This window comes from Ctenocephalides felis, unplaced genomic scaffold (genome assembly GCF_003426905.1).
Source record: "Ctenocephalides felis isolate EL2017-DRISC unplaced genomic scaffold, ASM342690v1 CF-g0.4_SCAFFOLD_01886, whole genome shotgun sequence".
In the NCBI taxonomy this organism is placed as follows: Eukaryota; Metazoa; Arthropoda; class Insecta; order Siphonaptera; family Pulicidae; genus Ctenocephalides; species Ctenocephalides felis.
In genome coordinates, this window is record NW_020538040.1 from 154051507 (window position 1) to 154065940 (window position 14434).

Below are 14434 nucleotides of genomic sequence, written 5' to 3' on the forward strand. Positions count from 1 at the left end.
TTTCAATGGTACTATTTTCAAGTAGAAGGCAAAAAATGTGTAACCAGCCACTACCGTAATTTTTACATGACGCTATAAACGGAAATGTATCATATTTATACCAAAAGTATTTGTGTTTGAGTTCTTTATTTATACTTTATGATATCTGAATATAAATTTTAGTTATACGTTATTCAATTGATTTGTAAGATGTAATGGTATTTTTAAGATGTGGGATAAAGACCAAATTAACCAAGGGTGTACACAGGCAAAAGTGTAAAAAATGATAAAATAGTAAATAAAAAAGTAAATTAAGTTAAGAAAAAGCAATTTTACAAGAGATAAATTAATAGTTCTCTGCTGATGAATATTTCTTTCGCAATACCAGATCAAGGTTATGTACGATAATGTCTTTGCAAAAAAAGTTTCTATATAACTTGTATTTCACATTGCTTAAATAATGTAGCTAATATTTTGCCAAATTCCTTAATAAAAACCTTTTTCTCTTCTTACCCTGCTCATGAAGTAAAAAAGGACAAATAAACAATTTAGAAAAATAGAAAAAAGTCATATTTTATAGTTAGGAGTTAACTGGGTATTTTACTGAACATAGTTCGATAGTTGTTAGCTTGATAAATATTATGTGCTGTCATGAAGTTAATTTAATTTAGACAATAAAATTACTGAAAGTAAAACTGGACTTTTGTGCCCGCCCTACTCTATGTGAACTATTCTTATGTATATAGTAATATAATTATATAGTAGATTAATGTTAAAATTTGGAGACCTATATTAAAATAGGAAATGACAAAGCGGAGATGCATGCAATTACAGTTTACAAAATCGATAATTTAGAATAATAATTAAATATTTAAAAGCATTTTAAAATCTTCAATTAGTAAAAGAAAATTGAAAACAATTGGACATTTTTAAAATTATGGAAGTTATTTGAATCTGCAGTTCACTTTGAAAATACTTACTATTTTTATATATAATAATTATACTACTTTATTAAAAATAATACAAAATATTCATTAATTTTAATTGAATGTGTATGAAATCAAATTTTACAAAATCGAAAATTAGATTATTATTTAAATATTTCAAAATTTCAAAAGCAGTGAAAAGCTTCAATTAGTATAATAAACTCAAAACGGTTCGTCATATTTAAAATCTCTGAAAGTTACTTAAATCTGCATTTCAAGATACTTATTATTATTATATATATAATAATTATAATACTACATTATTAATAGGTACTACTACTATATACTTATTAATTTTAAAGTTATTAAAAAAATAAAATACGTCCATTTTTTAAAAAAAGCCGAACTGTTGAAAATAAGCTTAAAACCAAATAAAAAATGTTGAATAATCATTTTAAAAACAAAGTACTCAATTTTTTGAGTTATCAAATAAATATAAATCGTCAAAACTTTATTAAAAAAAACAAATTTTATCAAATCTTACCAATACAAATGATGATTCTTAAAAGCACCTCACGTAATTAATATTGCACTTTACCCAAAAAATAGTGTCAAATAATCATTCAAAATAGTGTGGTAAGTTTTATTTATTCAAATACTTATTTTGCTTTATTTACCATCATCAACCAAAAACTCGAAATAAAAAATGCTTTTAGTTTTATCATTAATAATCGAGCAATATTTACCTTCGACAGGTTAAATAATATAGCGCAGAATGTAGTACGCGTAGTCTCGAACTCTAGCAAAGATCCGAGCAAAGATTCTTGTAAGAACACGAATTGGAATGATTTTGAAGACCAATCTCACGATGCAATTACTTAGATATATTAATTGCCAAATATTCAAAGCGAAAACGAGCAGTATATTAAGAAAATAAAGCCAGTCTATGTAGTTGTCCACAACTTCAACCATATTTGTTTTGTAAGTATGAGTATAAATATTAAATAAAATTTTAAGATTTCCACATGAATCATTGTAGAGTCACAACTTGACAAATGAACATTTTCATTCGGCATTCGTTATTCTGTAATTTGTGTAAGTTCTCTTTTTCAAACTTAGTGAGAACTAGTTTGTAAGTAATGTATAGTAATAGCATAACCAAACAGTTAGTAATGAGTCTTTCCAAATCACCCATGCTTTATATGATAAATAAAGCTTCAATTGCGAGTTTTGACATATCGAGAAAAAAGAACATACATATTATGGATTATCAAAGCGATTATGCCATGCATCAGATATTTTTCAGCAACTGCCATAATATTGAAATCCACTAAACTCGAGTAGTGGAGTAAGCAAACGCATAAGTAAACAAAGAATATAGTTTCCGACATATGTACCTTTTTATTTTCGTTTCTTGTTAGTGATCAAAAACGTAAAAGTGATGAAAATAAAACACTTTGAGGTTTTCGTGAATACCGTAAATGTGAGATCAGGTGTCGCGTACATGGAACGCAGACGAATATTAATGCTGATCGTTACGATGCTATATTGTGAAGTAGTGCAGTGAAGCATAATAACAATATACAAATAATGCAATGAGTAACACTGAAATATATTGGATGTAAAATAAGAATAATATCATAACGTTTCCTAATTCATTGCAAACTTCTTTCGGAAATCGAATGCTTTTTCAGGAGTCCGTAGATGCCGAGCGGAAACCAAGTAGCTGATGAAGCGTTGATATGAATGTCACCTGAGAAAACACGCAAACCTTAATTCCAACGAAGCTCTAAAATGAGTTATATCTTAACTAAATATATAACTTAAAGAATATCTTTACACTCTTTGAAAAAATGTGTGAAATAATTTGTTAACTATTAGGGCATAGCAGTTGAGGAACAGATTCTAAAGATGGCGAGGCAAAAATTCTAATATATAATATTTTAAAATTGTTTCGAGTACATACATAAAAATAAATAACAATAAATATGCTTATAATAATTATATAAATAATTGTCACTTATTATTAAGACCATATGAATGATGCTGACTAAGTTTACATGAAAACTACGTATGAGTTATTACTTAGGTTTAAAACTACCTTAAAGTAAAATTTAAATTTAAAAAAATTTAAAAACTAAAATCAGCTACATTCAACGTGATTTAAAACATTTGAATGACCAACATGCTTTAAATGAGTAAAAGTCATGCAGAGCTCAAATTACTAAAATTGATTTAGATATTTAGAAACGATAATGTTCTATAAACTAATTAATCTCTTTACTATTGCATTAATTGCAAACATATGAATTTATTTAATTATATTATTTGTAATCCCCAGTAATATTGTGAAATTTTTATTAAACAAATCTTGTTCTTATGTCTATTCATACTTCTATTATCTATGAATTAATTTTCAGAAGAAGTGATAACCACAAACTACTATTAGCCAGTTAACTGTAATTGACAAATGTACTCGTCATGAGGAAATGGCAGAATATTGTGTATCGACGAGTATATTTGTCATGCGTAAAAAACAGTAACCATTTGCTATTTAAATTATTGAAGAATATATAATACATTCTTAAATGTCAAGAAGTTCAGAATTTAGTTAATATTTTGAGGCTATGACTAAAATAAGTTGTTGCAAGTGGCATTTTACAATAAGGAAAGTGCATACATGCCAGAAATGTGGAAATAATATGCTTGATCAATAAGAATTAAGATTTAGCTATTTAAATAATATTTTTACTACTTATTTTCATTACAATTTTTATTTTTCATTAAAAACCATTCTTACTTTCTTTCATTTGCATGTATAAATTTTCATTGAATTTAATCCGTTTTTAGTTTACAAATAACATATATGCTTACTTTAACAAAGAGGTAAAATATAGTAATAAAATGTTTGAATTTGTAAAACAAACTTATATATTTATCCAATATTTTTGCTGTACAACTTACTCAGTGATTGACAAATATAGTCGTCATGAGCCCGATTCGAACGACACAAAAAATCGTGAATACTGTTCTATGAAAGCGACGCAGTTAACTGGTTTAAAAACTATTGTATTTAATTGTAAGAAAAATTATTGACTTTTAGGTAGCAGTGTAATGGTAAGGGGGCGTCCATTAATCACGTGAGCAAGTTTTTAAATATTTTTGGGCCTCTCTCCCCCTTGGTGATACATGATATACAAAATTACCTCCCCTTCCCCAACAAAAACATCACATGTATTTTTAGTTACATGATAAAACTGTAAATTTTTGATTTTTTTTGAAAATGTTTGATTTTTTTTAAATCTGTTAAAAAATAGATAACGTGATATTTTACTATACGCCTCTCAACCCCATGTGATACTTTGTCATTTTTGTCCACACACACACCCCCCCCCTCCCCCTAAAAACCTCACGCGATTAATGAACGCCCCTTAAGCTATTTTATGAATAAGCCCATAGTGCTAAAATGCGATGATTCATAAGAACAATGATATTTTATAATTCTGTTCTACATTGTCTACCAAACTAGGGCAATGATCAAGCGCATTGATAAGTATTGCTACGGTTTTCTAATAATGCTACGTCAAAAGCCAAATAAAGATGTAAATTCACAAATCTACCGTGTAAGATGGATGCCAAGCCATTACAGGCATATATTCCAAAGCTGTGTTTGATTCCAAATCCCGTTGTTAAACGAAATGATCGATTAGACACGGCCTATTGTTACTACTAATGTCTCAGCATCCATCATACGAACGACAAACGCATGCAAACAACTGCGGCCGGGAGCGAGAGAGACACTTATCCGAGCCACTTGCGAGAATGTATTTCAAAGCGACTTCGAATTACATGTGAAACTAACATAAAAAAATAAATCGAATGCTTTTTTCTTTTATTTCGTTTTGTTTAAACTGGAAATACAAAAAAAATGTATAACCCATGGCTCAAAGTCGCGCAAGAGTTTCTGATAGCCGAGCGAGAAGGGAAAAAAACAAGAGAAATGCGCTACGATTTGTCAATGTTGAGCCGGCAGATTGAATTCTACGGAACGCATGCCCCGCTGCCGAGTTGATGCGATTTTAGTTGCTGGTACTGGCACACAACGTTAAATCAAACGGACGCGTTATACCCACAAATCATGCATGCTATTTCGAAATAATTTAGACTTTTAATTGCTTCTCGGTCTGTAATGATTTAGACATTAGTTCGATGCACAGCACAACTGATTGCTTGCTCAAGATAAACGAAGAATGAAATACCATACCGGACAAGAGAAGTTTCTTGCCCAACAGTTTTCTAAATCGTATTTGGAAATAGACTTCTAATACTATTACAAGTTTTCTTGAAAACATGTCACTTAAATACAATTTGAGTATTGTAAAGTACTTTTTACGAGTTATGTAATGTGTTCGGACTTATATTCAATATTATATTGGCCATAAAGACAGCGATGCTACCCCGTAGAAGAGGCAATGAGGAGTTAGATCGAACTTATTCTGTTGACTTCTAAAAGTAAAGTCCGCGTGATAACATAAGTAATAAATAAATAATAATTATATACGCGTTATACTCACAAATCATGCATGCTATTTCGAAATAATTTAGACTTTTAATCGCTTCTCGGTCTGTAATGATTTAGACATTAGTTCGATGCACAGCACAACTGATTGCTTGCTCAAGATAAAACCTAAACGAAGAATGAAATACCATACCGAACAAGAGAAATTTCTTGCACAACAGTTTTCTAATCGTACTTGAATATAGACTTCAAATACTTTCACAAAGTTTTCTTGAAAATATGTCACTTAAACACAATTTAGACATTGTTAAGTACTGGTGCGAGTTAAATAATGTTTTATCAAATATGATCGGACGTATCTTCGTTCTATGATATTGGTCATGAAGGTGACAATCTTCATGGCATTGTGCTTTACACGGAATGGTTACTACCCCTGGTAGAGAGGGTAGCGGAGTGTTTTAATGAAACGAATTGTTTACTTCTAAAAGTAAAGTCCGCTTAACAACATGTATAAGAATTAACCAATACAGTCCACTTGACAAAAAAAAGTTTCTTGGTCATTTTTTTAAATCGTATTTGAATCTGGACTGTTAGGTTCACTGTAAAGCTTCCTTGAAAATATTTTACTTAAATTCAATTTGAATATTGTTAAGTACTAGTACAAAAACAGCTATCTACATGGCATTTAGCCTTTGTACCAAAAGGTAGCTATCCTGTAGAAGGAGCATTGAAGAATTGGATCGAACGTATTCTGTTGACTTCCAAAAGTAAAGTTTGCGTGATTACATAAGTAATAAATAAATAATAAATATATACAATCTTCTATCAAGTACAACTTAGTAACAAATCAGTTACTGTAAAAAACTAGCAACAAATACAAAATTTATACCAATAGAATCAGTGTTTTATTCAGTCCACAGCTACAAAGATTAAAATATAACCTAACAATTGTACTGAGTAATCGAACGAGAAACTTTTATATGAGTATACATAATGTTTCATCAAATAATTTAGACTTCTAATTGCTTCTCGGTCTATAATGATTTAGACATTAGTTCGATGCACAGCACAACTGATTGCTTTCTCAAGATACAACCTAAACGAAGAATGAAATATCATACTGGTCAAGAGAAGTTTCTTGGACAAAAGTTTTCCAAAATCATAACTGTATACTGTATAGATATAAATAATGAGTAGAGATTACTACTAGGAACCGATTCTGCCGTAAAATTGAGCATTGTTATGGCAAGGCTACGTTAAACTGCGTTTTTCATATAAAAATTGTAAAGATGCTATGTATTTGCAGTGCGATCAGGCGTTTCACACATAAAATATAACTTCTCGCATGTATTATAAACGTAACAAACGTAACAAATTAGCACTTAAGATAAAATTATTTTTGACGTTTGTTTTCTAAGTTAGTTTTTCTAAATTTTTTGCCTGACTGCACAGCAACCACATAGCATTTTGATAGTTTTTAGTAATATTTCATATGAAAAACGCTGCCTAAAATAGCCTTGCCATAACATTGGTCTATTTTAAGGCAGCATCGGCCCCATAGTGAAGTATCAGTAAAAGTTAAGTAATGTTTTATCAATGTTTTTGTCGAAAGATTTGATACATTAACTTGTTACTTCACTTTTATGTGTATGTAACTCACTTGGCACAAAATTTAAAATATGTGACTATGCAACAGAAATTATTCTCGTCAATACTGATTTGCATTGATTAGTTTTGGGCGATGTTCTCAATTCTCAAGCCTCTGTAATTGAGAGTTTCGTCAATAGTTGGAAATTTTGATGTTTTATATAAATAAACCACACTCTTCAACCGCAATAAATTATTAAAAAATCAACTAAATAATTTAAAGGCTAATCTTTTTAGATTATACAACTATTTAAAAACATAATAATTGTTCCAAGATGTACGGACATGTATATCATTTTTTCAAATTAACAAATAGTTCATTTCCTAGACTTCATAAACTTTGATGAAGATATATTAATCAGTTAGTTCAGTTGGTTATAATTTAAATATTTTAGTGTTAGTTTTGTTAAAACTATTTGCAAAATTACAAGTAATGTCTAGAATAAATATCACCAAAACTGGTTCAGAATTATAATTTGTATTGTTTTATTCAAACAATATGCACATTCGATCTCCTGTGTCCTTCGCTTAAGCGGGATTATATAACTTTGATCGAGGACTAAAATAACATGAAAATAAATGCCGTTTTCTCTTTCTGAATTCTAATGAGGCTACGCGTGATGCATAGTTACTGAATGTAATAGCTCGTGAAAAATTCCGGAAGGAAAATTAGTCATGTCGAATGTTTTCATCTGCTGATTAGGCCCTGGGATGAAGCCCAATGTATTTTCATTGAAGAAATAATTTGCGCACACACAAACATACTTTTGGCAAATCGAGCATATCGCCAGTACGCTAATGCTAAAACATACACTGCAACTCGATTAGACATTTATAATTTAATCATAAAATTTTAAGAATCTGCTGAAAATATAATATTACTGTAATATTTTATAAAATCATAAAAGATAAAATTTTGGCCTTATTACTGATACCAATCGTAATAATAAAATTTATCACAAAGAGATGACACAACTATCTGAGTCGCCACCTAGAAAATCGACGAAATATTAAGTCAAATTAACCCAACTTATAGGACTCTTAAGTTCTGAATCCTGTTCAAAACAATAAAAAAAGCAGTATCATGAAAATCTAAATCGAAAACGACAAAATAATTAGGTTGAATTATACGGTTTCTATGATATATTAATTTTAAGCATTAAATTTTATTATTTTTTAATTCATCCACTTTTTAGCCCGCAATTTTCAATCGATTTTGAAAATTCAGAAACTGTTCGAAAGATATTGTTTGGGAATCGTGCTGATTAGTTTTAGATCGGTCGGGCCTTTTTCTTGCAATAAAGTGTTTAAAATTTTTTTTTTGACGATTTTTATGACTTTTTTTTTGACGGTAGATACCATAGTCTTATAGATCATACTAAAATATTACGGTCCTACGACAAGTCGTTTAATTTTAAAAATTCTTCAAAGTTTGCAAAAATTAATATCGTTTTGTGGCATTTGTCAAAATTAGACTTCTCATCGACGTTTTCTCAAAAACGCCTGAACCAATTTCAAAAATTTAAAAGTCATTTGATGTATCTCAATGGGGACTATCGTTTGTCAGTTTTGTGCGGTGATCTGCTAAGTCGTTTCTTTGTAATTTGGAAAAAAGTGTTGAACTTTTCGTCCACATTTAAGTCCATACTATCGAACCGATTTTGAAAAATCAAAAACTGTTCGAAAGATATTAGTTGGAAATGATACTGATTAGTTTTAGGTGAAAATTTACCGAGCCGTTTTCTTGTAATTATCTGCTGAAAAAGAAATTTAAGCCGATTTGTATGGAACTTTTTTTTGGCGATATATATCATGATTTTATAGAACTTACTAAAATATTACGGTCTTACGACAAGTAGTTTAATTTTAAAAATTCATCAAAGTTTGAGAAAATGAGTAGATTTTTTGACGTTTGTTAAAATTAAAATTAGGCGATTTACTTGGTACAACAATAGAGTACTTGATATTAATGAACGTACTAAATCATTAAAGTCCCACGGAACTGGTTCAAATACAAAAATTGTTGATTTTTGAAAATTTGCTTTTAGAAAATACTCCGAGTTAACGTGATTGTTCGTGTTCAACTATGTGTAATAAATCCACTCGGAATGCTTTCAATCACTCATGAATTAATTTATATCTTATTGATTAAGTCGATTATTCACACATATCGGGAAGTTCATGTAACTTGACTCAAGGCAATACCAACCAATACCAACTAGTTTTTGCTTTGATTTTGTAATATAATTACTCAAAATCAAATTGGACCTTTGTGCCCGCTTTACCCTACACACACAATATATATATATATATATATACTATTTTTTTTTTTTTTAACTTTCTTTGATTATTCCCTTTTAACTATATAACTATTATCGCAGATAATTTCCCCATTACGACAAAATATCTTTCCAGTTTACAACGCAAGAGTATAGAATCAAGTTTCCATCACCGATGTTTCCGGGAAGGTCTTCCATCTTTCCTGCGCTAATTCACGGAATACAAACTTATAATGGGATGCTCATTAGACTTCGAAGCAGAAGCAGTTACCAGCCGAAGATGTTTAGGGCCGCATGGGGACCTCGAAGCGCGCCCCGAACCTCTGGTGAGCTGCTGCCGCGAGACACTCCGAGGTCGTACAAAGAACAACCATTCGTACAACTAAACGCATTTGTCCCGAAGAAACCCAACACGCGCCGATAATCGTTATATGATGGAACTCTGTCATACCTCAAACGAGTTGCGAGCGAATCTAACGTATTGTAAATCATGGACGATGCGACAGGAGAAGACGATGGTGACAGGAGCTGGTGATAACCGAGGTGAGAAAAATGGTAATAAATGTTTCTTGGTAATGACTGATGACCTAAGTTCAACTCGAATTTGAAACTAGTGGTGGCACGATGTCATGTGCTTTAAGGCTAATTGCTTGAACTTTCCGTGCCAAAAATTAAAATTTTGAAAAAGGCTTTAAATTTTTTTTGAAAAAATAATAGATTTTTGTTAATTTTGATTTTTTTTTAAAATTGAATGTTTACCTATTCTCTATAAAATTATAAAATAAACTACTGAAATATAAAATGTTTTTAAATAGAATATTATAAATACTGTAACGTTTGTCTAATATTTATTTATAAAAATTATATAAACTAAATTACAAAGTTAAAGTTATTTATATAAAGTATATGAGTGAGCTTCAAAACTTCAGCCGGAATTAAAATTGAAATCTGAATTATTTTCAATATACAAAAAAAAATATATATAACAAAATTTTGTTTTCCAAAAGCGTTTTGTCAACACAAGCAGAAAGTTTTTTAAATCATTCAATTCGGATGCTTATTTCTCTCAAAAACTGCCTTTTTGGTATATTTAACTCTGTATCTTCAAAATGGCTGGGCCTGTCTTTGCCAAAAACTAATAACCATTTCTCCCAATCATTGCTAGTTGAGTGTTTTTTAGATCATTCAAATCGGATGCTCCGTTCTCTCAAAAACTCGATTTCTATTTTCTGCACTCTTTGCTCTTTATCTCCAAAATAGCTGAACCTGCCTTTGCCAACAACTAATCAGCACATCTCCCTATCAATAGGAATCGAATGTTTTTTTAACCATTCACATCGGTTGATCCGTGCGCCCGAAAACGTGAACGAAAAAATGCGGACACACAAAACACACACACACATCCATTTTGCTGAGATATGCCAAAATGTTCAGAAACCTTCAAAAAGTCGAGAAATTGTAAAAATTTTCAATTTAGATTTTTGGACGATTACAATAACTTACCCTACGGGAAGTTAATAAGTAAACAAAATTTTTACTAATTATTAAAATCTTTATAAAATTATCTGTGTTCCAGAAATCGTCGACAAAAATTTGTATCCAAACATACACATAAACATCATTTTTTCTAAAATATGCCAAGTTCATAATTCTTTTGGGTTCGGATTTTTTTGTGATTACTATAACTTACCCTAAGGGTGGTTGATAGTAATTTTTATGGGCTTTCGGTTGTTATTTTACGCCAAAGTACCCGAATAAACTATTTTTAAACATACACATTTTTATTTTCATTTTAAGAGAATGTGGATACCATACTGAATTTTAACTGCACAATAAATAAGTTACTCAAAATTTTAATGTCATGTAAATTTGTACATAATTGGTAAAAATAGTATATTGAATTGAAATAAAATCTTTAAAGATTCACAAATACAGAATAGAGAATATAAAAATAATAACAGCCGCAACAAACTTCAACTTATGAACGAGAAGCATATCTAATAAATGCAAAAAAAATTAATGTATTCCTTAATTAATTTTACAATTTTTTGAATACTATATTTGGGTATTACGGAATTAAACACAGTCAATGATTTTGCTGATGCCAACAGTTGTCATACGATTTCAGGTCTTCTTATATAAAATTATGCAGTTTCAGTTATTAAATATTTCATATGTTTTAATCTAAAGTACCACAGTAATGCCGTTATTTTAATGATAATATTAATTAACGTCTATTTGCGATGTTTGCAAATGTTACGTGTCTTAGGGGAGACTTGGTTATCTATAAACTCTCCAGATATAAAAGATGACTCCAGATATAAAAGTTTACTGTAAAAATATATTGGCAAAAATATAAATAAATATGGAATAAGATTATAAAGCTAATTTTTGAACTAAAAGTTGCATTAAAAATAAGAGTAAATTAAATAATTTATTTGTTTGTATACTATTACAATGTGGAGAAACCATAGTTGCAATTCAAAAAGATTACCAATCATAAGAATTAAATTTAAAATATAATTAAAAGGTATCCAAATATCATTCCTAATCGTATATTTTCACGAAAAAGTGAGAATCATTGTAATATAATTTACATCAATGTATTATATAAATAGAATATAAGAAGAATATAAAAATTTTGTCCAAAGTTTTGATATCAAAAATTTAATTTCGTAAATAAATTATAGAGAACAATTACAGATGTCTTATGTACAGATTAGTCTTCCGTTTCTAAATATCAGAAATTCTTTTAAATACTTGAAAGATATTTTTTCGATAATTATATTTATGCCAATGCTAATTAGTCAATAGGTCAAATGGTATAATTAAATACCAAATGTAATTAATTGACACTTTAAAGATATATTTATGATAATAGAGTTTATGAACATAATAATTTGTGAATAAATAAATTGGTAAATTTATTTATAGTTTACTTATAATTACCAATATAATTAACTGCCATGTCATTTTATCAAAGTTGTTATTTTTTTTTTTTTATATTAGAGGAGAAAAAAGAAATTTGCCAAAGATATATATTAAAAATCAGTTATTGCACCTGAACTTGCACTGCCATATTGTAAATGTGAGTTATTTCTAAACGCATTGCATATTGAATATAGAATTAAAACTTAATGGATGATCCGCTGATTGTAAGAAGTAACGGTAACAAAAAGTGCTCAAGTTTATTTTAAAATTAAAGCATTCATTACACATTTTTATTCTTTTTACAAAGGAGTTGTAGGTTAGGAAATGTGTCTGTTATCCCAGTCTCCCCTACACTTATGTGTGAGATCGCTAACGACTGAGCCGCGGGGGTAGCAAGATGTCGGAAAACGCACAACTAGAGAAAACAGTTGGAAAAGTACGATTAGCATCCGCTGATGAACGTCGAGCGAGAAAATCACCTATCGTTAAGGTTGTAGCGCTACTCTACTACTGTGCTAGTCATTTGCCAACTTGCAATATGAAACTTGATCTTAATTACACGATTTCGTGATAATTGTACTTATTACATCAGGATTTCATATTTTGGTATAACTTTTGAAATATATGTTTGTCAGCTCATGGGAACACTTTGAGTTGGTCTAATAATTATACGAAAAATATACGTTTTTATATAAAGTATAATAGAATTCATATATATTAATAGACAAAGCAAGAGTGCAAATAAAAGTAAAGTCAGCAAAATATCTAGCGAAAAAATTGGGCCCAATCCATTAAGAACCATAAAAAGTTTGCTACGCTCATTATTAACAGATCCTGCTCCAACTAAGGAAATAGTTACTTAAAAAGATAATTTATTACCATGATAAAATTTAAGCTATAGTCATAGTTAAATTTTTGATATGATTCTTGATGGATTAAATGCAAAATGAAACTAAAAGTTTTTAAGTTGTTTGAAAAAAAAAATCTAGTTGTAGTCTAGATATCTAGAAAATGTATCTTACAATTGGAAACTAAGTGAATAATAAAGAGACAAAAGATGCAAGAGTTGTATTGCAAATAAAGTACCAGGTATTGCTTATTTTTTATAAAGTTAGAATTATTATTGAAAATGAACTATTACAAAGTTCTGCAAAAACAAATTACCATTCAATTTCTGAATTATTAGATTGAATGTTGTTTACTTGCAAAACAAAATTGATCAGACTAAAAACATCCAATTATTTAATTTTTTTATAGTGTTATATTATTCAATTGCGGAAATCATAATTTAGGAGATTTGATAATATAATATATAATCTAATATAAATTAACGATATATGATTCCACAACCGTTACGAATTGCACTATAATTGACTCATATTAGATACTTAAATTAGACAAAAAATATAGAAAACTGTACGCTAATAAACCAAAGTGCAAATTGAAATTGTAAATTATACTAATCAGCATATGCAGGAATTAAAATAATATAAACCAAGACATAAAAAAGAAAACGGCAGCAAAATCTAGTAAAAGAACCAGATAAAAAACCTCTGTATCAAGTAAGAATTTTTTTGTATCGTTATTTACAGATATCGGGTAATTTGATAGAGCCCTAACATATGTGTGTATTGATTATAGCGGAAAATAATAAAAAAAAAATAGGCTATGATACAACGAACAAAGGCTATTTTACGCTGCTTGTTTCATATATAATGGTACTAAAAACTGGCAAAACGCTATGTATTTGCTGTGCGACCAGGCGTTTTACATATAAAATGTAACTTCACTCATTTGTTATTATGATACATTACTTATGATAAGATATTTATTTGACGTTTGTGCGTTTCATATATAATGTAAGACGCTTAACTGCATAACAACAACCACATAGCATTTTGACTGCTTAAGCACTATTTTATATGAAAAACGCAGCTATAACATTGATCTATTTTAACGAAAGAATTGGCTCGTAGATGGTGTTGTACTTGGAGCAAGTAAATTCTCCTAAGCAATACAGATGAACCAAGTGTTGTTGCTCTTATTTTTAGATTATCTCTGGTATTGGCATAAAAAACGCTTGGTTGCCTTGCATCGAGTATAAAGGCATATGATTAACCTATATTAATTTTTTGTTTCATTTAAATTGCAAA